Consider the following 25,890-nt stretch of genomic DNA (forward strand, 5'->3'; position numbering starts at 1 on the left):
CCGCTCCTTCCTTTCCACTCTTCCATCCCATTGCTCCCAACTCTCCTGTTTTCTTCCCCCTAAACTCCTTCACTAATGAAGCAGAGATCTGCTACGGGCTATTTTCCTCTCTATCAATATTCTTTGCCAATTACCAGTGTCGGGATATTAACACTGACACGGGGAGCCGCGTTGCACTCCTCGGCCCACTGGTTTTCCTTACACACGACCCTTGGTGTCTTTTAGTGAGTGCTACAACAACACCGTGATTGAGAAGTAAGTGGCGGAAGTCCTTTTTAACCCGCAAACCCATTAACAGCTTTAATTTGACCATTGTTTTCATTCTGAGTGGCACCCTACTTCTTTGTGTGAAAAATGTGATTACATGCACAACACAGAGCAAAGGTGTAGTTACAAAGAGCAGTGTTTAACAAGACTTGCTCCATTTTCCCCTTTTACTGTGATCGACTTTCTAAGCCAGCTGAGTCCACCTCTCCACTGTTATCAGAGCTGTATTTGTAGCGGAGCTACTGAAAATAAGTTAAATGAAGCCTTTAGCTGCTCCTGTCAATCACTTGATCCTGCATTTTCCCATGAGGGACCTTTCATGTTCGTGTTGGTGGAAAGTCGGATGTCAAATTTAACTTTGCCCCCCCCCATGCCAAGAAAAACCCAGTGTCTCAGCGGCGTAATAAATGCTCATTTACCTCATTAGCTTATGCAAAGGATAAAAATAACCCGTGCTAACTGCTCAGCGTGACAGCAGGTAGTCGAGTGGGGATGATGCAGGAGGTTAATGTCGCAGTGCTGCAGTTGATTAGAGCACAGATGTTGAAGAACTTGGTAGAACGGTTCCTAACGTGTTTTCCTAAGGTGCATCGGGACCTGAAACAGGAGGAAGAAAAAAAATCTATTATACATTTGGAAAATGTTACATCGTTGGGGTAATGGTCTTTGAAGCACCCTCTCACCGTGGGATCTGAAATTGAGTATGCCTAAATATGGTTGACTTTCGCTGTATGGGGTCAGCCTCATTAAAACAAGCACATCGTTTGTGATGAGCTGCAACAAGTGTGGCGCGTTGAGGAGGACCAGGCCACGAATGGAAGCCCTGTTCACTGCTGATCAGCGAGGAACACTTGCAGTGATAAAGACAAATATTGATTTTCTCAATAAAACCCCAATCTGTGACAGTTTGCAAGACCTGCATAAGGAAATGCTCTTTTCTTCATCAGCCAAAATTGGCAGTTGGGATGGATTTGTAAAATCTTGGGAACCAACAGTTGAAGAGAGCGACCTTAATCAAGCTGCTGGTCAAAGCAAATTTACTAGTATTTTTGACATATGGAGGACCTGTCAGAGTCAAGCAGTCGAGGCCCTGACCCATGTTTTAAACGCTGCCCTAAATTATTTAAATGGCTCCAGATTTAGATTGTGCTTGACTCAATTTGATGGATGTGCCACCCAACCTTCAGCCAGTGATACAAGGACATCCACAAATTAGCCATTGCTGTGAATATTAAGTAATTTACTGAGCTGAAAATCTTGCACTGTTGTGCTTTCATATAAACTACACTTTAGGGATTTCACTGATAAACACAAGTCAAGGATATATCTACAAGTATAGTCATATGTACAAGTAGAGTCACATGTAGTCATTCTTTGGCGTGATTTTTCTGGTTAACAAACGTGCGAAACACCAGCGGCTTGATGCTTTGCAGTTCAGTTGGTCTCACAGTCTAAGACAGCTGCTTGTTGACCGCCCAATCTGATCGGCCTGACTGACACACAACGAACACACACGTGGAAGCACTCACATATGCATATCTTTAAAACACAGTCACATAACCATTACACTCTGGTAAGGCAAATGAATGTCTGCATTATAATCTCTTTACTTCCCCCCTCTCTCTCTCTCTCTCTCTCTCTCTCTCTCTCTCTCACACACACACACACACACACACACATGCACAATCACCATAGAGGGAGCAACATCTGCGGCATCTGGCCAATCAAAGCTTTGATCTGAGGTCACATCACAGCCATCGTGCAGGGACGTGACAGTCGTCGACCCTCACCCATGCGTTGTTTGCTCTCCAAAAATCAAGCTCAGGTGGAAAACACAGCACGTCTCATTTTTCAAAGGACAAAATCAGCGCTCTGCAGCACTGGCTGCACACACAGTAAACCAAACGTGCTGTACTGTAAACACATGCTGGACCTCTTTTCTTCCTCACCGCTCACTCTGTGTCGTCTTTGTGTGTCGATTTATGTGTCTTTAGCTTTTCGTTCAGCTGCCGTCGTCGCTCGCTGTGTCTCTGTGCTGCTCTGCTGCCTGGGCCTGTCCTGCGAACTGTGTGTGTGACTGTGACTGTACCTCTAAGTCAGGCATCTGGTGGCTATCAGAGTTAATCACCCCAGCTTCCTACAACTGCCTGTGACACACTACGACACTCACACACACACACACACACACACACACACACACACACAGAGCATTTATTGGAACATGACGGTGCCTTAGACAGCGTTGGAAAGAAACACGGACAGCACAGCGGTGGCCAAAGTGGCAAGACGAAGAAATGGAGGGCAGCGAGAGGCCGAGGGAAGGGGGGGTTGGGGGGAGGAAACGACGACGGACGGGAAGAGGGAGAAAATGAAAGTGGACAGGAACGTAGGGAAGGTGGCAGCATGTGTGAAACGGATTATCACGCATTTGGGCATTGGAGAATAGAACAGAAGTGAAGGACGCCATGATGACACCGCTGCACTGCTTAAATAACGTGTGAAATGTCTGGACAGCTGAGAGCAGCGTTCAGTTGGCGCGCTGCGGGCACGTGAAGAGGAACACAGGAAAACAAACACCAACAACAGAGCCAATGTTCTTCTACAGATGACTTAATATCTCATTAAGGCAACATTTCAGACCTAATACGCCGTGTAATTGATCATGTTGGCGAATCAAAAAACCAAGGGTATCGATAACTGTAAGCAGAGGTCACAGTCAAAGTCGGCTTCCTGAGAGCCATACCATAAAAATCACAGACTTTTCATGGTCAGGTTCAGCAGTAATCTGCAGGGCTCGGTGGAGGGAGGGCTGTCCTGTTCGGGGAGGACAGGTCAGGGCCTGGGAATGATAAATCCACTTATGAAAGTTAGACAGCTAGGAGGGAGGGAGACAGGCGACTCGGCTCTGTTCTTTCACGCCGACAGTCTGCTGCTGCTGCTGCTGCCGTCTGTATTGTCTGAGCCCAGCTACGGCGTCGTGATCATTGTGGGGGAAAGAAGTGGTGCAGTACTTTCCCGTGCCACAGTGAGCTGATGGAGGACTGGTGAAAGATGTCTGAGCTCTTATGCTTGCGTGTAATTGGGGTTTTTTTGCAAAATCATTCTTTTCCTATTTGGGGAAAAAAAAAAGAAAAAAAAAAGGTACTTTGTCCAATGTTTCCCTCTGGTTAAATCTGGTCTGCATTCATTTTGTGCTCACGGTTGACTTTCTTTAATGAGTTGTCAGCCTCGGTGAAGACAGCCGTATTCCATCTTGACTGTTTACTGTCAAACAAGACAAGGTCAGGACACCTGGTACACACTGTATGTGTCTGTCCCTGCTTCCGACTCTCTCTCTTTTATTTATGGCCCTCCGCTTTCAACTCCCCCATTTAGTGATCGTCCATCCAACCGTCACGTTCTCCGCTTCCTTCTCTAGTGTTGAGCTTCACATGGGGAGGCTCCCATGCCACACATTTCGAGAGCATTGTCGTGTGTTTCTTGTTGCACGGTTTGTGGAAACCGTGCCCACACGTGACCACATCTGTGGGCATGTTTGAGGTCCAAGGAGCCTGGAGAAACATTTTATGGAAGTGCACACAAAGACAGAATTTTGGAATGTTTGCCGAAGAAAAAAAATTACAGATATCTCATCACCCTAGATTAAAATTATCGGAACATTTCCTCATTGTAGCATCCGACTGAGCGTCACCGTGCAGCACCGGAGTGACAGGAAATTGTGTGTAGTTAATGTTATGATTCTACAACCGATCATCGTTCATGATCTTAGAGTGAAGATTTGGCCAGATGCGGCAGATGTTGTGTCCGACGTGTGTGTACATGGGATACATCACCATTCGCCTCAGCAGCAGCCAGATAAGTGACATCGCAGTGTGCGGATAATTTTCCACCCCTTGATACAGTATTATATGGTATATGTTACTATGGGAACAATTTCAAATTGCATCAACATTCTCCGTCCAAACACACACATACACATATACACGGAGACCAGAGACTTGTGAGATACACAGTCAAACAGGCAGACGTCTGGTGAGAACCGGTCCCACCATTTACTGTCCACGGACATCGAGTCCCTGTGTACACACACAAACATATGCAGCTTCCCCCATGCTGCTCTCTCCTGGGACCGGCGTGAGCAGCTGTGCTAGTAAAGTCGTAGTAAATCGGAAGTTTCTGCTAAATGACCTGTCTGCTTAGATAAAAGCCATGAAAATGACAGAAAAGCCAGAGAATGCAACTAAATGTTTCAAGTTGAGTCAAGTATGAACAAACAATTAAAACTGCGCAGTTAACATTTTGAAAAGCTTGTTGATATTTTAATAAAGTGTCTCATGTAGTGAAGAAATGTTTTGAAGGGAATTTTCCAAATGAGTAATTTGTTCAAATGTGCATGTATTCCAGGTCCAGCTACTGCAATTTTAACAGTGTTAGTGGGAATTTGTAGGCCGCTGCGTTTGGAGGCCTGTGTAACCAGGACAGTGTGTTGTTGTCCGTCCACTCAGAGGCTACAGTTGAAGTTGCGATGGGTTCCTCCACCCTGGGCGTGCTCTCTTGCCTCGCTTTGATTGGGTAGAAAGAGAAACACCATAGCAACAGCCAGTTGATGGATTAAAGCCCTAATTGGGAAGAGAAAGTCACTGTGATTAGCCACACATAAGCACACATACACACACACACACACACACACACACACAGCGTCACTTGATTAAGAGAAAGCGGAAGCCAGAAGACACTTACTCTCTCTCTTTCTGTGTGACAGTGTCACCGTTCATCTTGCCCCCGCATGCAGACACACATGTGCTCAATCACACTGTCACTCATCCAGCTGCACCTCAGGAGTCAAACATGGAGGCTTCTACCTTGACTGCCGCTGTAGTATTTACAATGGTTAGACGCAGAGTTTCCCCCCGCGCGCCTCGATCATGTGTTAATCAGCACCGTGTGGAGCCACTCCACATTCATTACCCCTTGATTAATCCATTAATTATGAGAAAATTCTGTTTCGATTGTAACCGAACAATATGGGTGTCGTGCGTGAGTGTGTGTGTGTGTGTGTGTATTTGTTCATGTGCTTATGTAAGTGTTTGCACGCTGGCTTCTTCTGGATGTGACTGTGAATGTGACCCTTATATACAGGTTTACATTATAGGTATTATATATGAAGTGATGTGCGTGTGTTTTTGTGTGTCTGTGTGTACGCTTGTGTGTGTGTGTGTACGCTTGTGCTTGCACTGAATACATTATTAAGCAAAAGTGGATGTAATTTGTAGTGGGCTAATAGAAAGTGGCCATGCAGGCAAACCTAGCCGTGCATTACAAATCAGTACAGCCAGCCTGCTCGTACATCAAGGTGACATTCAGCTGTGCATCGTTCACCTGAGAAGGTCTGTGTGTGTGTGTGTGTGTGTGTGTGTGTGTGTGGGGGGGGGGGGGGGGGGGGGGAGGAGGGGGGGGGGGGGGGGGGGGGGGGGGGGTGTATTCTCCGGTTTCACTTTTGTGTCAACACAAAACAATGGGACCCTCATTTGAACGGGTCGATTTCTGCTGCTTGCTTTTTGAAAACAAGACGTGAGAAAACACTTTTGATGGATTTCTTTGTGATTTCTCCAACTAATATTTTTTTGGTAAATGTCTCCATGTCTCCCCTGAGAGTATTCAGTGCACTAGATTCAGAGTGCAGGTTCCAACTGCACTCTCTTTGCAATAATAGAACCAACTAAATAATCAGTCTTATAGTATAGTCCCATAGTGCTGCGCATCAGGGAAAAGTAGCCCCACATCGTCCTGCTCCCTGCCCTTCCTGGGGGATCCTGAGGCCTTCCCAGGCCACAGAGGATATGTCACTGGCCTGCGATCGTCCACAGAGGCATCCGGAAGTCATCAAATATCTCAAGTGCTTCAGGTAGAAAAATAGAAGTGCAGATTCTCCACGCCAAGCCTCTTGCGGGTGTCAGAGGTCTTCACCCTGTCCCCGAGGGGGAGCTCAGACACCCTGGGGGGGAAAGTACTTTGAGCTGTGCTGGTTGTGGCTCAGGTCGTCCAAACAACTGGAAGGGTTGGTGGTTCAAACCCCAGCTCCAAACATCTGCATGTCAAAGTGCAGTAACATAGCTTGAACTGACAGAATACATCATTGGACCCTATCTTGTCTTCTGACTGTGTATCAGCTGACAGTGTATTTTAAAAGCTGCATTAACTGGAAACAGAAATGCTGATAAATTCAAGCACAGGACAGCGTCTGTCACTGCTGCGCATCTTTGATTTTTGTTTCCTCTTCATCTTCCTGTCCATCGATTGCTTTTCTTTTTCCTTTTCCTCTTCATCCATGTCATCGTTTGCTCTCGTCTCACACTCTCTCTCTCTCTCTCTCTCTCTCGTGGAGGATTATTTTTGGGCTGCCTGGTTAATTTCAGTAAGAAGTCAAGCTCAGTGCCAGGGAAAGTGGAACGCATATAAAGAAGGGAAAAGACAAACAAAGACATGAAACAGCGTCTTGTCTTTTTTTCAGCCTCTCAGCAAGACACTGCATCGAATCTTTGTCTCAAAGTTTGTGTCAGTTTTTTAAAAAGTTTTTGGTTCATAATGTGATTAAAATCTCCCCCCTCTCTCTTTTGCTTTTTAAAAAATGGCCCACTGATCACAATCAAGCGTGTGCTGCATCATTATTTGAAAGACAAAGTAAAAGCCTGCATCACGACTTCGTAGTAAAAGTAAAAGGCATCAGCTCACATGTCCATCGACTGCTGTGTGACAGGCCGCAGTGTCCTTGAGCAAGACATTGATACTACAAGTTACTTTACGACAATCAACCGCCTCAAAAACACAACCGAGTGGATTTTCTTTGTCTTATGCTCCGCAGCTCTGAACTTTGGGATGTAAAAATTCAAAAAAAAATGTGTGTGTGTTTAATAATTCAGCTGGCATCGGGCCTGATGCCGATGAGTATCGGCGAGCCAGTCGACAGTTAGAGGTGTTGGAGAGTGGAGACAGATTACAGGGCATAACAGGACGAGAGGATGATGGCAGTTATTCATTCAACGACAGCTAATGGAAAGATGGCATGCGTGTGTGGTGCGAGGACACGGATGTGCTGTGTGTGTGTGTGTGTGTGTGTGTATTCATCACGTGTGCTTGTGTCCTGTGTGTGTCTGTGTGCAATGTGTGTGTGTGTGTGTGTTTGTTTTTATTCCCTGCTGGTTAATGCTAGCTCTGCTTACGGCTGTGGCTCAGCGTGAGTAAGATTTACTCTGTGCTGCGCTGACCCAGCTTATTACTGACTCTGTGTGTGTGTGTGTGTGTGTGTGTGCGCGTGTGTGTGTGTATGTGTAGTGTGTGTGAGTGACAGCCACAGGTTATACTTTAGATGGTCTCCGTATGAAGGCAGCACATGATCAGCTTAGGGGACAACAGGCTGCAGGGCACACACACACACAGACACACACAGACACACACACACACACACACAGGTGTTAATATCCTCCTGGGCAGGTCTGACTCACACGATTTACTTTCTCTCTCTCTCTCTCTTTAACGTGGTGACTCACAGAGAGGTAGATTGCCTTCAGGTGTCAGTATAAGATGAATAATTCACCCCAAGGACCTCTTGCCCCTCTCCCCCTCTCTCTCGCCCTGACTGACTCTCTCTCTCTCTCTCTCTCTGTTGTTCTCCCTCCTTTCTCCTCCTCCTGTAATTAGTCTCCGTGTGTGAGGGCAGCGGCAGCATATGTTGCACTGAATCGGACGGAGGGACAGGCCGGGAGCTTTGAGACAGGGAAAGCGTATCGAGAGGGTATAATGAGCCCGGAGAGTCATTTTATAAGAGGGCAAGGTGCGACGTGTGTGCAAAGACGCAGAGGAGGTTGGCACTGTCTCTCCTTCCTCCTTGAATAAGGTCTGTCAACCAGCAGGACCTGCTCACCAAGAGAAGAAAAAAACAACCACAAGCCCATCTCCCTGTTTCCTCAGTGCCAAAATACAGGAAAGGCTAAAGTACCAGAATATTGACAACTGAGGCCGCACGTTATGTTTGGACGGTTGTCAAAGAACACATTTACAGTCATACCCGGGCGGCAGGGCAGCTGGATGCATTTGAAATTCCGAAGTCACATCTGATCGTTGAGGACAAAAGCACTCGCCCCACATGCAGGACGTAGTCGGGCGACGAGACCTTCCCTCACTGGTTTATAGCTCCACGCGCGCAGAGAGCGCCTTCAGGTGAAAGAGTTGACGATAGATCATGTTCAGCCACAACGTAATGCGCCGTCCTCCGGCGTCTCACGCCACTCGTCAGTCAAACGCTTACAAGGACGCACTTTTGGCAGGTCGTTTTTCCGAACACTGCTCCGCAACTAGGAGACGAAAAAAGTTGGGTGAATTAAGTCACCAAAATTCCCTGACAAACGTGAATTGTCCAATTCTGTTGCTCTCGCAATCGTGAAGATGGAGGCGAATGGAGTCCTGAAGCCGAGTCAGTCCTGTGTGACCGAATTACAAGCTGCGGTGCAATGTGTCGCTGTCTAATGAGCTTTTAAATATACTGTGCCAAAATTTTTTTTCTGGGATTCATTTCATTGTGTGGCTTATAAATTAAGCAACATGTTTTTCTGTGTCATATTGGTCAAAGTGACATGACAGACTGAAAGGCGAGGAAACTAACAGGACACTGCTTTAGAGCATGTGGTGGTCTTTGTTCCGTAACTTAAATCACAATAAGTTGTGACCGCAAGTTTTCTAATTTTCTGCTTCTGCTGTGCTTGTTCTGTTTGAATAGTAGATGCTTTATGTGTATCTGGTGTTGGCAAGTTGACTATATGAGCAGTCTCGCAGCCTTCCCGCTCACTCATTGTAAGTCATCGTGGATATGAGCACGGGCTAAATGTTGATAGGTTTGAAGCCCAAGGGAAGTCATTGTGCTAAACAGCAATGACACATTTTACTGACTCCATACCAATGCCAGGATTTTATACCTTCGCACATCACAAGTATCATATTCCTGCGTTCTGATTGGTCTGCTTGTCATTTTCAGGATAGTCTGCTTTGCATGTGTTCCCATTTTTCGTCTTTAATGCATCAGTAAGCTGTCAAATAAGAAAGCAAAAATGAGATCAAAATATTGGTCTCAGCCCGTTTGCATTTTACCTTAGCTTTGAAACCACTTGAAAAGCCTGCTCTGTCATCTTCTCTCCCTTATTCACTCGAGGATCATCTCAAAACTGAGACATCCTTTTTCTTCCCATCAGACCCAGGATACTTAAAGATGTATGCACCTCACTACAAATCCAGTACAATGCAGTGCAAAGCGTTGTTGGAGAGAAAACCGTCTTAACAGCAGTGCAAAGGACACATAGAAGGGACTAAAAAAGAAGCAGACAAACAGTCAACATAGAGGTAAAGGATAGAAAAACACATCTAGAGCGAGGAAAAAAAGGAACATGGACAAAAACAAACAAACAGATTGTTTGTAGATTGTACATCCTGTCAGAGAGTTCAACCGGTTCACTTCCTGCCTGGTGAGGTCACATCCTCCCTGCTGTGACATGATTGGGTGAACAAGAACCGTCTTCTCCTAACACACACACACACACACACACACACACACTCGCTCTCTCTCACTGTCTCTCCTCACCCTTCTTTTTTCCAGCAGTGTCCAAAAATACCTTTTAAACCCAATTAGTGGAATTAATTTCACTTATAGCAAGTTAATTATTTTGTGATGGATCGAAAAGAGGAGGAGGTGAGGAGGAGAACGAGAGGAGAGGAGGGGAGGACGATGAAAAGAGCAGAGGAACCTGAGAGGAGTCCTCGGGGGAGAGCTAAACTTAGTCTCTCTTTTACAGTCTTTCTGTCTCCCTGTCGCTCTTCCGCTTGTTCTTCACCCAATCTGTCTGTTTGTTCTCGGCTCCTACCTGTGTGTCTTTCTCTTGTTCTCTCCATCACTCCGCTGCTGCCGTCCAATTTGGTGAATCACCCTGTGAAGCCACTACAAATTATCGATAACTCCGAGCAGCAAAGCTCATTATTTATTTTCTCGCCGGTGGCACGTCAAGAGTGACCTTACGAGAGGTCCGGCCAGGAGTTCGGCCGCAGGACAAAGGCCGACATTGAATTAACTTGGACTCTGTCTAAAGCAAATGATGCATATCATTTTCCCCCCAAATTAAGATATGCAGCGGTATGACTCTTTAGCGGATGCCAACTGTCTCGCAGCGGAATGGGTGCAGTTTTAAACGTGCTGAAGGAGATGACTTTTAAAATGGCTTTCACAAAGACATTCATGACAGACTGTACATGATGGCCTGCAAAGGCTGTTATTCAAAATACAGTATATAACTTCCAAACATTGACAGGATGAAATGCACAAATTTAGACTGTGAAGCCAACCTGTATTCTCTTGAATGGCAAGCAGAGGACGACTCCGTTGGTTGCAGACCTTTCCTCCAGCACCATATAGGTCATTGTCAATTCATCATTATTGATCTGGGGAGAGAAGGCTGGGGTTTAGAGGTCAGAGGTGGTTAAGCACCGTGTGTGTGTTACATAATGATGGTGGTGACCACGCGCTGATTTAGTGGACGAGGGGATCTCTTCTGTAGCCTTTCGTTTTTTTTTCTGTTGAAACTCTCATTGAAGGCCCCGCTGTAATTCCTAAACTTTTCTGGCGCATGAGCTCTTCCATCAACTCCCTGATGTGCAGTGACAGAACCGGTGGTAGGTTGACCGCCAGGCGGACACGGACCAAGCTCATGTCCTCCATCCCAACACACTCGATGCGCTGAACCCTCCGCACAAGGCGAGACAGGGCAGGTAAATGCTGCACGGGAGGACAACAAACACCGATATCAGAGTGTTTTTTCCTCTACAGAGGAGAGAAAGTATCCTGAATGGAAAGGCCATTATGTCGTAAAATAAGAAGACTTATGCAATGCTTCAGTCTGGGCTCTTGGATACAGCAAGCTTTATACTCTCTTTTATGCGCTCGAGCATTCTACTGAATCATTGCTATCAATTTTGGTTTATTTCATTTCTATTGAGCAGATTTGATCTCATCAAGTAACGGAAAATCTCCTCTTCTCTTCTTTTTTCTTCTCTTCTCTTCTTCAACCATTAGTATCAACAGTAGTCTGTCGTTTTCCCTGATTTCCCTCCTCTTGCTCTCCCTTCCTCCCTTCCCTCTCCTCTCAGTCCGGGAAAACTTCCAGCTAAAAATGCCACATGGCTTCCCAGTATTCCAAATCATTCCAACTGGAAGTGTCAAATTCCAGTGGAAACGCAACTCGTCATACTGTTACTGCTTAAGCTGAGGAATGCCTCTGGGAAACACTTCAGCCCGTGTGTGTGTGTGTGTGTGTGTGTGTGTGTGTGTTATCAATTTTCCTATTGCTTAAACAGAGGTAAATCTGGTCAAGAAGAAGGGAAGAAAGAACACAAAAGCAGAGAGTTGTATAAACTTTAAACACACACATAGGCGTCCACGCAAAGTGAAGAAAGCGTGTGTGTGTGTGTGTGTGTGTGTGTGTGTGTGTGTGTGTGTGTGATGACTTAGCTGATGGCACTTCAGTCTAAATGTTTACAATGAGATCCTTTGGTTATGAAAGAAGGAATGCAGGAGAGAAAGAGGTCTGTTCATGGCCAGCCATCTAATAGCTTTATGACTCAGAAGTACTGGCAGCCATGAGGTACAATTGTTCTGTGTGTGTGTGTGTGTGTGTGTGTGTGTGTGTGTGTGTGTGTGTTACAATCAAGCCTTGCACATGAGCGGTAAATGAAAAGTCACTTGTTGTTTATTGATACATCAAACCTCTGGACCTCCAAGATTCCCCCCCCCCCCCCTCCCCCCCCCCCCCCCCCCCCCCCCACCCACACACACACACACACACACTCGGCTCATACTGACACATTGTGGTTTTCTTCCTTCTCAGAATACCATGAAATTCTTAAGACACAGACACACACCCACACACCCTAACCCCCCCCCCCCCCCCCACACACACACGCACACACCTTCAGGCAGGGGGTATTTTGCTTTGGCCCTTAACTCTGTCTGTTGAAACTGCTCCAAAGAGACTCTTTTCATACCAAGATGATCTGCTCACCCCAAACTGATTTCACAAGGCTGCGCATACACCATTCTAGAGGAATGGACCCAGTGTATGTGTTTGTATGTGTGTATGTGTGTGTGTGTGTGTGTGCGTGTGTGTGTGTGTGATTGTGATTATGTGGTCAGTGTCTGAGTAATTCTTTTTTTCTTTAAATTAATTTGTCTCTTTTTTCCTACACACTCACAGTAAATTGACTGTAGGATGTAAAGTCATAAACACACAGCACCTTAAACAATTAATTACTTCGTTATGATGTTGTGTTTTTTTTCCTCTGCTGGCTTGAGTCAGTTGTGTCGCAGTGTTTTCTCTTTAGGTCCCGTTACTTCATTTTGCATGTAGACTTTTGAGCAAACAGCACAATTTGAGTATGTACAGTGTGCTGTTTTGAAAACGGGATCAAATCACCTAAAGGGATAGATTCATGTGAACTATCCCTTTAGGTGAAAGAGAACTATTATACCCTTTGTTGTAAAACTGATAAATCAGATGTGAGGACTCACATCACGTCGTTTCATGCATGTGTGTTTCTATCGGCGTGTGTGTTTGCTTGAGGCAAAGTTTCTACCCTGTAAAATGGACATAAAAGACACCAGCAAACACATGATCACAACCCAACACTTCAATTACACAGTGTGATTGGGTTTTACTGCTGCATCTGTGTAAAAAAAAAAATTGTGACACAAGAAGTGTGACACAAAGGGAGATACAAAAAACGAGGAGAGGTGAAATGCAGATAAGGAGAGAATGAGAGAAAGAGAGGAAAGGGGGAAGTTAGATGTGCGAGGCTACAGGAGTGCTCGAGGATGACTCATCCATAAGCTAGTGAAGCCTCATGGACACACACACACACACACACACACACACACACACACACTACACACACCAACACTACACACACAAATAGTCATACGCTTGAACACATACATAAACACACTCTCAGTACACCAGCCATTCATCAGTCTCATACTGATCCAGTGTGACATGCATGTTGGTTCAGCAGCTTGTTCCTAATCAGCCAAAATGGCCGCTGACGCGCTGCAGTTTCCAGGCCAGCGCAGGGAACGGCCCCAGGGGCAGAGAAACTGGGCGAGAGGAAGGATCAGAGGGGACGGATTTAAATGGAGCTCATTAGCTCATGGTAGCCATTAGAGGTCCCTGCACACTGAGGAGAAACACACACGCGCTCGCGCACACACACACACACACACACGCAGGCACGCACGCATACACACACGCGCGCAGACACGCAGGCATGCATGCAAAAAAACAGATGAACTGCCTTGTGTACATACAATATGATCACACACAGGCACACAAGCGATGATGTAGACAAGCAGGGAAGTGCAGGACAGAGGAATAAGGGGTCAAAGGAAAGGATGGAACGACTGGCAAGGTAACAAGCGCTGCAGATGGCAAGGAGACTTGCGTGTGTGCGTGTGATTTTTGCCAGTCGTACCCCCTTCCCTGCTTTTCCACCCACTCAACATATGTCCCCCTCTCCTCTCCTGTCCTTCCTTCCCCTCGCTCCTCATCCCTAATCCTTCTCACCATCCCTATATTTTTTTTTATAATTTCTACCAGCTATCTGTGTGAATACGAGTGTGTGTGGCGTTTGTGTTGCAGAGAGTGCCCTTTGTTCTCCACTTGAGCGCTTTCTGATGTATTTATATCCATAAACACACACACACACACACACACACACTGGGCCTTTTTCACTCACTGCAGCCAAACTCTCATCAAAGCGATGTTTGATTTCTTCTTCTGTTACCGAGGCCCCGACATGGGTGGTGGTATAAAGAGCAGGGAGGGGCTGAGGTATAAACCCAGCACCCACTGAGTTTCAGAACTATAAATTTGAAAACAGAAAAACAAAACAACAACCCAACAATACGCTTTGTATATTTGTCTGTCAAACATTTTGCGAATCTTTGTCGAAGAATTTCATTTGAGATTTTTCATGCGTCTACACTAAGTTGTCAGGATTTGTGCACAGGCAGCTGATAAAGAACAAAACATTAATGATATTTTGAAAAAGGCCTGTTTTTTTCCTCTGCATCTATTATATATTATTAATATAGCAAGAGTCATGTCAGATGAGATCTAAATTGACTGTAGAGAATATTCTCATATGCATTTAGCAGAACGATATCAAGGAAACATGCAGATCACAATGAAGACTTTCACAAAGTTTTACATTATTTCAAAGTCATAATTTCTTTTATAAGAGAGTGTGTCTACTCTGATTCATGCTTTCTAACTGTCTGTGAGGAATTGTCATACGTGCTACTGTTCTACGGTCTACATGTACGAACACGACATCGCTAATCCAATGCTGATGGGTTTGGGGGTGATCCCACAAGTTAAACATCTTTTCTTTTTTTTTTACAGTTTAACAAACTGAAAGTGGAGTCTCCGTCTTTTGCACAACTTAAATTGAAAAGGTGCTCAGCAGCCCCTGCCTCTATTCTCATGGCCCCACATCTCCTGATGGGGGATGTACGGGGCGGGTCGGACCTGAGTCATAAACCTAACGCTCCCTCGGAGACTGTGGCGATGTCAGACGGTTGAGCTGAACTATGAGAGTACATTCATTAGCGTTTTATTGCGTTGTAGTCTTGACAGTTAATCACAGGCGTGCAGACACTTTTTACGGCTCGAAACACAAGAATGACTCGGAGGATTGTACAGCACGGAGACTGTGTGACTACCGTGTGTGTGTCACTGTCGCTCCGAAACACACAAAGACATTACCACACGTGTGCTTCATTTAATGGCTCCCTGGTGCACTGTCTACCTCAGACCACCACTTCTCCCTGGGTCCATGTATCTGCTCCTGTGAGATTACTCAGACACACACACACACACACACACGCACGCACGCACGCACGCACGCACGCACACACGCACACACACACTTTATTTGTACCTCCTGTGAGGACACATTGACTCCACAGTAAAATGGCGTCACCTCAGCTCTGCTCCAGTCTGCTGATGAAGGTTTTATTGATAGAATCTTAATGGTGGTTAATTGTGGTTTCATTTATAGTTTCGGGGCCATCTGTATTTGGGGCGGATCCGCTGATAATGACAAGGGTTTCAAGAGGAATCTTTACGGCGTGCCCATCTTAATGACATTAACAGCATTCCAAAGTTATTAACCATTTTACAACACTTTTGATTTGCAGCAGTAATATTCTACCTGTACCGTTTCCCCTTAACGAATTTCACATTGCTCGTGTGCAGCTTCGGTTATTCTTTTTTCTTATTTTTAAAACTAACATGAGGCTGGTTTTAAAACCACAAAACAAACTGGACACATATGATCAAATTATTGTTTGTTTCATGTTCTTCTTGAATCTTCTGACCCTCACAATAAGTAGCTGTTTCTCAGACAAGGCTCCTTTTAATCGGATATATAATGGCAGAAAATTGGAGGAGGCAGAATTTTTGTCAACACAAACACAAGTGGAAAAGCTTAAGCCAAAAGGTCAGGGCAGATTTACACAATCAGTGGCCAAGCTCTTGGATGATGTGTGGTCAGCAGAAAAATGAGTCCAAATTCAAATGACACTCAACACCCAGCAGGTACAGAAATACATGGTGGAAGCTGTGAACAATGTGTAGATGCGTAGTGTCCGTAATAGGAGGAGGACAACAGACAGTCCTCTAACCTTATTTACATATACACTCAGTCACTCTGTATTATGGCGGTGCAGAGGTAAGTGACAGCACCACTACATCATCACCTGGTCACACTGAGAGTTATGTAACATTTACATGACTCCCAAGATTGCAAACCCATAATCACAACATTAAATTGAGAGCGGTAATCAGGCACGATGTTGTGCGAGGATAGCCTGGGAGCTAACAGCTTATCATGTGGCCCAGTGTCCGTGTGGAGCGGCTGTGGCGGTTTCAGGCACGAGTGAAGGCGTGGTAAAATGCGGGTTATTTAAATAGGAGCGTGAAATGTGCGAGGAGAATGCGATACAAGGGATTTTGTTGTTTTCCATTTTCCGGATGTTCACCTCAGAGTTGGCCCGACTAGTAATTGATCTTGCCGTATAGCCCAAAGTAAGGGTTAGGGTTATAATTGAATACTGTGAATGGCCAGATCAGATAAACGTCCGATTAGCGGTGACTGTTGCTAGACGCGTGAGCATGCCCTCTTGTGATGTCGGTTAATTAGGCCATAATGGAGATGCAGGTCTTATAGTAGTAGTAGTAGTGTCGCTAAGGTCACGATATTGCTTCTTGTCCAAAGCTTCAATAAGGCAAAACAGCAATAGTGTCTCTTTCAAAATGATGGTCAAGAGCAAACTGTGAAATAAAAAAGTGAAAATAATAAAAACAATTCACCCTGTATTTGGTGTTTTATCCAAGCCAGTTGTGAGGATTTTTTGCGGGGCATCTTTGTCTAGTGTGTTAGCAGAGCACACAAAGTCATTAAAAGGACAAACACAAAATTGGTCCTGCTGTGGGGTTTTCTTATGTCTCAGAAAGCCTCATGTCTAAATTTGCTATTCATTGAAAAATATATTAAAAAATGGCAGTGTATTATAAGGTCACGGTTGATATTATTAAGGCTGTGTTGACAATGATTAATTAATGGTGTTATGTTAAACAAGCGGCTGTGTTTTTTTTCAGGCTCATCCAGTTGGGGCCTCTCAAAGTTCAGGAGTCGACAGACTCGTCTCTAACAGTCCTGCCAGAGGCACTCGAACCTCCTGAGCGTCCCCAAACCAGCTCGGCAAAATTTACACACACACACATTGTTTGGATATGTTTGTAATGCTGCGTAAAAACCAATCAGATTCAATTCTAAGCAGAAAATAAAAAATAGCAGACTATTGAAATATTAATTTGTTCACCCTAAGATAAACACAAACTATAGATGTTTTTTTTATAACTTGTTTTTGGCCTTGCTAACAAAAAGCAATGTTTCACATTGGAGGGTGAAATTAAAAGAGCCCTGGTTTTGTGTAGTGGAGTACAGTAATGTTTGAATTTCACTTTTCCCCCCTCACAAATAAATATAAATCTCTCTTTCAAACACTGGGCGATTTCAAAGGCCAGAAAAAATCTCCCTCTGAATTTTTCACTTTGCCATCTGTCAACAGTTAAGGCAGCCAAATATACATGAGAGATAAGAGTCAATATGGGCAATGCACATTCAAATGTGTTTCTCAGCAAAAGGTAATGTGAGAGTGTTATGACTGAAGCATGTATTTGAGTCATGCATGTACAGACTGTAGCCTGTCTACCGTTTATTTTTGGCATGGGGGAGCAGTGCAGAGCTGCTACTTCATCTGGCATCAAAAGAACATCAGCAACAAAGCAGATTATTTCTCAGAGGGAAAATCAACAAATATGGTTCTGAAACTGTTTTTGTTACCGTATTATCACGGGACTGCTTCACTCTCTCAACACAAACTGTAAAGACCCTGCCCCCTGAAATTAAATGAAACCGATGGAGGTGAAAAGTGTTTAAACGCAGAAACTTTATTATTTTGTAAGTGACCCTGAGTTAAAATCCGTCTCCCCCTTTTTGTCTTGCAGAATTAGTTCAAAGAATATATTTTTGGACTTTTTCACCAAATCCTCGGCTCCGCATTAAAACATCTGCACACATCCTCCTGGCAGCTGCCCAGTTTAACCACAGTCTCCTTCTGCGTGCTGCTGGGTGATCCCAGCGGAGCAAATGAGGGTTATATTCCTTGCTCGAGGGCATAAAGGCAGTGTTTGACAATCACATTCTCCACACAGAATTTCCTTGTCTATCATTTCGAAAGTGTGACAAGATCTGACCTTATCTCCACTTTAACCTCGTGGCATCCTGACTTGCTGAACACAGACTACGGGTGCTGCTATTACCCTTTTCAAGTTGCAAGTTTTGGATCATGCAATCACGTAGTCAACATATATCTTTCACTGTATTATTTTGCAATTTCAATGACAGTGATTGATTAAACAAGCCAGAGCTCTGTTGATAATGGGTGCCACCAGACCATTCTCCAGCTTCGTCACAGCACTGTGGACATCTCCCTCTGAAAATGCAGCGTGCATTCATTCTTTTTTTAAAAGTCGGATCATACGCAGATTTTTCATGCAGAGTGTGCATACACAGTCACATGTACTGTGCATTCAAATGATCCTTTCTTCTGTAAAAGTTTTTATTTCCTATGAGATGAGTGTAAAAGTAAGTCAAAACAAGCCGGTTCAACCAAGTGCCTTTGCCAAGGCAACCCATCCGCTGTGAAAGTCGATGTAAAATACACTGGAGCATTTTCATTTCAGAAATGCCAGAGTCGCATAAACTGAGAGGCAAAGTTGGAAAACTCTCACACTCAATTTTTCCATACTTCACCTGCGAACATTGTGTTTACGAGAGGACTTAAGGAAGCAAGCAATTGAGCGTGCGAGCGATGGTCTGGTGTGCTGCCAAAATCGCGGCGTTAGCGGCCAAGGCTTGACATCCATCAGTGTGTTGGATTTTGGCTGGTGATATTTTTCAAAGCCTGGATGTAGAATCGATACAAATACAACAATACAGCAATCAAACCCGGAGTAGAGACAAATTAAATGTGGCAGTATTCTTTTGGTTAAAGGTCAACCTTGACTTATGATTTCTTGTAAAGAGGACCGATGGAGACAAAAAACCAACAACCCCAAAACCAGTGAGTGGGAAAGACGGCTGACAGGACAAGGTTTCCACGTGTGTACATATAAAAGTAAGGCGTGGAAGCAGATATGCGCTTGTGTCGCAGTAATCCGACAAATCATGTGAAAAGGAAGCGTGTTGTTTGATAACACATGATTCTACTAGACTGTGTGCTTGTCACTACGTGCTCATAGCTTCTACAGACATTTTACATGGTGCCAAAAAATATGAAAATCATAAAAAAGTGTTTTCTACTGACTGATTGTCTTAGCTTATAGTCTTGTCTGAGTAAAAGCACTGTGTACAGTAGGCTGCATGTTTGACGCTGACCACATTAAGTATTCTGGACTCTGGTTGATTGTGTACAGGGTGGTCATTTGTGGCTGAGCTGCATCACGATGAACTTGTCAAGGTTAGGAGTTCCATTCAGTGGGACTTACATGCACAATTAATGTATGCAATCACTTTGCCCGCAAGGCACTTTGGATGAAAGCGTTGTCCGAATGGCATGCACAATACATTATAGGAGACAACTGTGACCTTTAGTGGTGTAAAGGGCAGATGTGACGGTCGACGGCAGTGAGGACGGTGAATGAAAAGGAATGAGAAGTATGGAGAAGTGGGAGAGAGGGAATGTGGCAAAACGAAAATAAAATTAAACCTTGCATCTCTCACCCTGTTCTGTAAAAATATGTGTTGTAAATTGCTTTTGATCTACCTATCCCACAATCTCCGTGGCTCAAAGTGTCCCTTGTGATGCAGAAACTGAAGCTGCTCATATTGTTTCAGTGACGGCAAACTGGATGAAAGTGTCCGCAAAATGACTCATTTAGAGATCACGAACATTTGATGTAAGGAACGACGCACAGAGAAAGACAGGTAGAGAGACAGTTCCTAACTGGGTTACTCTGGCCTCACATCTCTCCACTGCAGATGAATATTAATAAGTGGTTATTAATATCCACTGTGTGTGTGTGTGAACGTAGTGTGTATGCGAGGTCGGTACAGAGGCGCAGTGTGAGCAAGCCTTCCTCCTCCTCCTCACGCTTCTCCTCCCTCTCCTCCTCTTCCACACAACCTGTATCTCCATCATCACTTTGTGCTCTTCCTTCCTCCTCCTCATGCTCACCTTGACTTTTTCTCTTTCTCACAAGTTCTTTGTTTTCTTGCCCTCTCTTTCTTTTATCCGTCTATCTCACTCGCCTCACCCCCGCATTCATTCTGTCACAGCTCCACATGTCTCAGGGAGGGACGCTGATGCCGTCACTGGCATTGGTTTTGTCATAAATCACAGCGAAGTGACTTAATTTTTTTTGGCCATTTGTCAGCTATTTGATACATTTCCTCTATTAGCATTATCTAAAGCAGAAAATGTATCAATCATTTTTGTGTCAAGGAAGTGATGTGATAGTCTGTCAATGCATTACCAGCAGAGATTAGAACGAGACTTTGATATACTAAGTTGCTTGTACTGCAGATGCAACATTTAAGAGACCACTCCCCTCTTCCCCATGACAATTAGCAACCAATCAGATGTGTGGACATGCTCATTTAAACCCAATCACAAGTGTCTTTCTCAAAAGCTCAGAAAAAGCAACTCCGTTTCTTCTGTCTTTGCGTCAATACGTTAATTTATAGCATCACAGACATGGGATGGGAGATCATGACACCAGAAACTTTCAGCACATAAGCCTGCAGAGTTTGTCACCATTGGGCAGCCAGGCTAGCTATAGTTCCCCAATTCCACTCTTTATTCTAAGATAATTTAATAGCCAATTCTCATAGTGATTTGTTCCTTAAGGTTTCCTCCAAACGTGACCATAAAATCATAATTGGTAAAAGAAAGGGGTTATTTTGAGATGAGGTTGGAGTTTTAATTGCTGGGAGAAAGTCAGCACAGCGTAATCAGGTACAATATGTTTCAAATTAAAAACACTTCAAAACCATAGTGTGATGTGATTAATATTTTGGTTTGGTTCATGTACTATCACTTTGCAATAAAAATAATCTGGAGGGAAATTACCACTTGCCACCATGTCATGAAAAGAAATGACCTTGGCTCAGATTATTCAACTAGCCAGCAAAGGGGCTGATTTGACTCAACTTCCAAAGAATTACACAGCTTAAAACCAGGCAGTGTTATTTTTAGCACAAAGTTAGCCCTCTGACAATTTATTAGAATATGTCATTGTTATAACCATTGACATTTGAATAGGGCTACATGGCAATTAACTATATTTTATAGTCCCCGTGAGCTGCCCTGATTAATTTTCCAGGACTCCAGCATTTAAGTGAAAAACTGAACTTCATTTTAAATGCTGGATCACACTGTGGAAACATCTAGGAACAAATGACATGATATTTACAGCTCAAAGACAAAATATGTAAACTCAAAGGGCAGTAAACAATTCAAGCTTTTGAACTCTAGCTGCACAATTTTATTTTGAGTGGTCTGCCCCACTTAACCATATGAATGAGTCCCATTTTTCCCCCGACTCCGTGTTTCAATGACAGTCCACCCTCTTTGGCCTCCTGGGAGTAGGAACAAAACAACCAATCAGTGCCTCAAAACCATGAGTGACAGCTCGAGGGCTGGGCCACGCGCTAATAAACTAGAAAGTCTCGATGACAGTGAGCAATGTGCTGTTGAATACTGGGAACAAGTGCATAATTCATACATACGTATTCCCACGGGCCTATGTGTGGAAGAAAGTGCGTGCACGTGCACATGCTCGCACTTTCTCATTTCCCCTCCACTTCACTTTCCACCTCAGATAGTATGTTACAGTTTAATGAATAAATCCATATACGATTTTTATGGCCAGGGCTCGATGCAATCAAAAGTGCAATATCAGCAAAGGAGGTTCGTGGCAAAAAAGAAAATAATAATGTCGAGCATCACGAGTACCTGTAGCTGTTTTACTGATAAAATGAAATAACAAAACAGAAACCAGTAAATGTGCCCAGCCATGACATCTTTTTGTTGACTGTGAAAAATGGGACAAACAACCTGAACCATAACAAGCAGAGGTGTGTTCACTGCTCCGCAGTATTCAGATAAATGAGAAGCACTTTGTTTTCCAATGTACAATGAGCAGGAATTTCCCTTGACAACAGTCCATCCGTTTGTCCATTATAAGAGAATATTCTATAGTTTGTTTAGTCAGTACCTTTGAGTCCGACCATTTGATTTACCACTTCATGAGTTTTCCTCATAGACTGCAAGCAAGCCTCGCTCATGCTGTGTGGGTTTTGTGTGTGTGTGTCCACACTTTTGTGTAAGCTCATACTGTAATTATTTGTTTGTGGGGTCATAGATCAAGCGGAGCAGGTGTGTGTGTGTGTGTGTGTGTGTGTGTGTGTGTGTGTGTGTGTGTGTGTCTAGGGTAACAGGTGTGTGTGTCCTGTCTTTCAAGGGGAGCAGGTGTATATATCCATGCGTATGTAAGCTTGTGTGCTTGTGCATCGATGGGGGCAGGTGTGTCTATGTGATGTGCTCACTCGACCAGATAATGGTCACATATGGACAGAGTGAGGGAGAGACAAATGCAACAAAATGTCTCTAACAAAAACAGCACACACACTCGCAGACGTGCACGGACGTGCGCACACACACACAGTTTGTAGACTAAAAACGCACTTTGTGAATATACTACATTCATGTGTATGTGTGTGTGTGTGTGAGAGAGAGCGACAGTGAGTGAGTGGATGACACATAAATTGGGTACAAATTACAACCGGTATTTATGATGACAGTGATAATAAGGATTAAGCATGATGGGACGTCAGACAAACTGTTAAAAACAGTAAAGCAGTGGCAACCACAATTTGTATGCCAAAAAACAATTGTCTAAAGCAGGGAGGAAGCAACGGGCCTGTGGCGATGAGTTAGCCGCTCTTTTTAGTTACATAGATGGCTGAGAGCAAGAGAGAGAGAATAATTGTCAGCTACTTGATAATGACAGAGAGGGAAGTGACGGAGAAAGAGTGAGAAGCAGCGAAGCAAGTGAGATGGAGGAAAAATGGAGAGATGAGGAAGGGGAGATTGATGGAGGACAGGAGGAAGGGTGTGCACGGCTGAAAATGAACTTGTCCGCTGCTGGAGAGCCAATGGAGGGAGTGACAGTTATATAGATTAGGGAAAAGAGAGCGAGGAGAACTAGGGGGAAGAGAGGTGGTGTTAGGAGGAGGGAGGGTGACTGTTAATGTGGAGGAGATGTAGGAAGGAGAGAGCAGAGGAGATGGAAGGGAGGGAGGAGGAGGAGTATATGGCCATGATGAGGAGGAAGAAAAGGGGAGATGAAGAAGATGCAGAACATGTCGGGAGGGGGCGGAAAAAAGAGGTACAATAGCAAAAGGAGGTCATCTTTCAGAAGAAATGACAATTCAGCTGGGATAACAATGTGTGTGTGTGTGTGTGTGTGTGTGTGTGTGTGTGTGTGTTTGTGTGTGTGTTTTGGGATCCAAACATACTGGAAAAAGACTATTGGTCAGGCCAGATTTATACACCTCAGTAAGGCTGGTTAATAAAAGATTTGAGAAATACAGCTCCTCAAAGGTGTTTTTGTGTGTGTGTGTGTGTGTGTGTGTGCCTGTGTGTGCGGGTCCCCATATCAATTAGCAGCTGATCAGGTGTCCTCTTCCGTTAATTGACTGATAATTATCATCACTGTCATCATTGTACGTCCACTCAAATACATATGAGCAGAGACGAAGGAGAATCAGATGGACGGACAGAGTGAGAGATGAGACCGACATGAATGAACAGAAGAAGAAGAAGAAGAAGAAGAAGAGTGCACTGAGGAGATGACATGAGAGACCCATTTAGGGTGGGATCATTTGATTGGTCCCTGATCATTGTCCGTTATCTCATTGAGCCAATTAAAGGAGCAGGGCGGCTTATGACTCTGGAAGTCTGGATGAGCTTTTTTTTCGCATTGCTTTTTTTATTTACTGGTACTGACTTTTGTTTGCATTTGGATCCGTTTGTAAAATAGTGTGCGTGTGCGTGTAGCAATGACATTATACGGCCGAGTGCTTTTGGAGTTGCAGTGATAGGATCTCTCTCCAGCCTTTATCATTAAGTCGATAACAGCTCCACTGACTGTTTGTATCACAGCTCATTGCAGTCTGCAGTTGAGTTCACACTGAAGTTCGGCTCGGTTAGGTTCATTTCAAGTTCAGCGAGAGTGAATGCTGAGTCTGTCTTTAGTATTAACTGATGTATCAAGTCTCATAAATCGTCCTGTGCTTCACTGATGCATTTTATCTTGTTTAATGGGCGTGAAATTATTCTGATTTTTACGGTTTCATATAACATGGAACACAGATGACACGCACATTTATACAGCTGTGTCACCAAATGAGTAGAGATCAATACTCTGGGAGAGGGCATCCAAGAAGTCAGTAATTGGATGTTCCAAAATCTTCTCAATTTAAATGAGGACAAAACCAAAGTCCTTGTTTTGGGGCAGATTATCAGAGACTTCAAGTCAGTGCTAACCTTAACCATCTGTCCGTGAGGAGTAAAAGTCGAGCTAGAAATGTTGGCATCATCCTAAACTCAGACCTACATTTCAGTTATCACATTAAATATCAGAAACCTTAACCACCTTAAAAATATCACAAGAATCAGAGACTTGATGTCAAAGCAAGATGTAGAGAAACTGGAACATAGTTCTATTTCTAGCAGGCTCGACTGCTGTGGTGGACTTTTACAGGTCTTTCTAAGAAAAGCAACCAGACAGCTTCAACTGATCCAAAATGCAGTTGCCAGGGAAGTAACTGAACCCAAAAAATATATTATTAGAACATAACTCCAGTCCTCAGATCACTACATTGGCAACTACTTTTTCCATATGTCAACTTCAAAATTCTACTACTTATCCATAAATCAGTGAATGGTTTAGCTCCAAGATACATCTGATCAGATCTCCTTCCCCAGTTTGAACCCTGCCGACCTCTGAGATCGGCTGGTTCTGGCTCTAGTTGAGTCTCAAATTAGACATAGTGACGCAGCCGTTACCTTCTATGCTGCTGAAATGTGGAACCAATTGCCAGGAGATCTAAGTCTTGAGACTTTGCTGAGTATACCTTCGAGTCCAAGCTAATAAGCTACTGTACTTAATGTTTTCCTAGTCCCTTTTTTTTGTCCTTCACAGGCTGTAGCTTGTACACATATAATACATGGTTTTATTAGTTACTGTGTACACCCCATGCATATAATGATGCATATTACATACATACATAGTACTTGAAAAACTATGTGTACCTACACAGACGTTGTCTGTCGTTCTGGCTGATGAAGTGGGCGGAGCTATGTGGGGTCACTTGTACGAATTAGAATTACAATGGTGTAATTTGTCCAACAAAATTTAACAGGTGATGCCAGTCTCCAGTTTTTCCACACCTCTATGTAGACTGACCTGAAAAGAGATTTCTCCCAAATTTTTTAAATCAACTGTGTGAAGACATTTAGAACTTGTCACAGAAGCGCAGGTATAAATAAAACGAATGATGGCTGGAATTAATGGAGCCACTACAGCTCCAGGATCCTGGCATTTTTTGCATGCAGTCTTACTAGGACACTTAAATAGAACAGAGCCGTTGTTAATTTTATCAGTGACACCTTCGTTTTTCCTACAATGGCGAATTAAAATGTCAGATGTGAAATGGGCCTGTCACATGTTCTGGATAAAACAAACATCAACAACAATCACACAAGTAGTGCGGAATGATCTTTAAATGTACTTTTACAACCATTGACTTGTATAGCTTTGCTATATCCCCCGTTTCTCCCTCCATCCTCTCAACATCCCTTTCCCTCTTCCGATATCCCTCCTTCCTGCATCCCGTCTTCCT

General features: G+C 44.0%; 1 protein-coding gene and 1 long non-coding RNA gene across 9 annotated transcripts in view; one reads left to right on the top strand and one right to left on the bottom strand.

Annotated features, from left to right (window-relative positions):
- cacna1c (calcium channel, voltage-dependent, L type, alpha 1C subunit) overlaps positions 1-25,890 on the top strand; it is a 160,470-nt gene that overhangs the window by 12,009 nt on the left and 122,571 nt on the right. The gene's annotated exons all lie outside the window — the stretch shown is intronic.
- Positions 1-25,890, bottom strand: part of LOC118292832 — a 36,978-nt gene that overhangs the window by 9,059 nt on the left and 2,029 nt on the right. The window contains exons 3-5 of one of the 2 annotated variants that reach the window (XR_004787044.1): positions 10,651-10,746; positions 10,176-10,238; positions 687-864 (exon numbers count right to left, since the gene is read on the bottom strand). This is a non-coding gene — a long non-coding RNA (uncharacterized LOC118292832). Of the gene's footprint in view, positions 1-686; positions 865-4,396; positions 4,887-10,175; positions 10,239-10,650; positions 10,747-25,890 lie in introns of those variants that run through there. The other variant, XR_004787047.2, reaches the window with a different exon arrangement.

Source organism: Scophthalmus maximus, chromosome 12 (assembly GCF_022379125.1).
Source record: "Scophthalmus maximus strain ysfricsl-2021 chromosome 12, ASM2237912v1, whole genome shotgun sequence".
NCBI classification, from domain to species: domain Eukaryota; kingdom Metazoa; phylum Chordata; class Actinopteri; order Pleuronectiformes; family Scophthalmidae; genus Scophthalmus; species Scophthalmus maximus.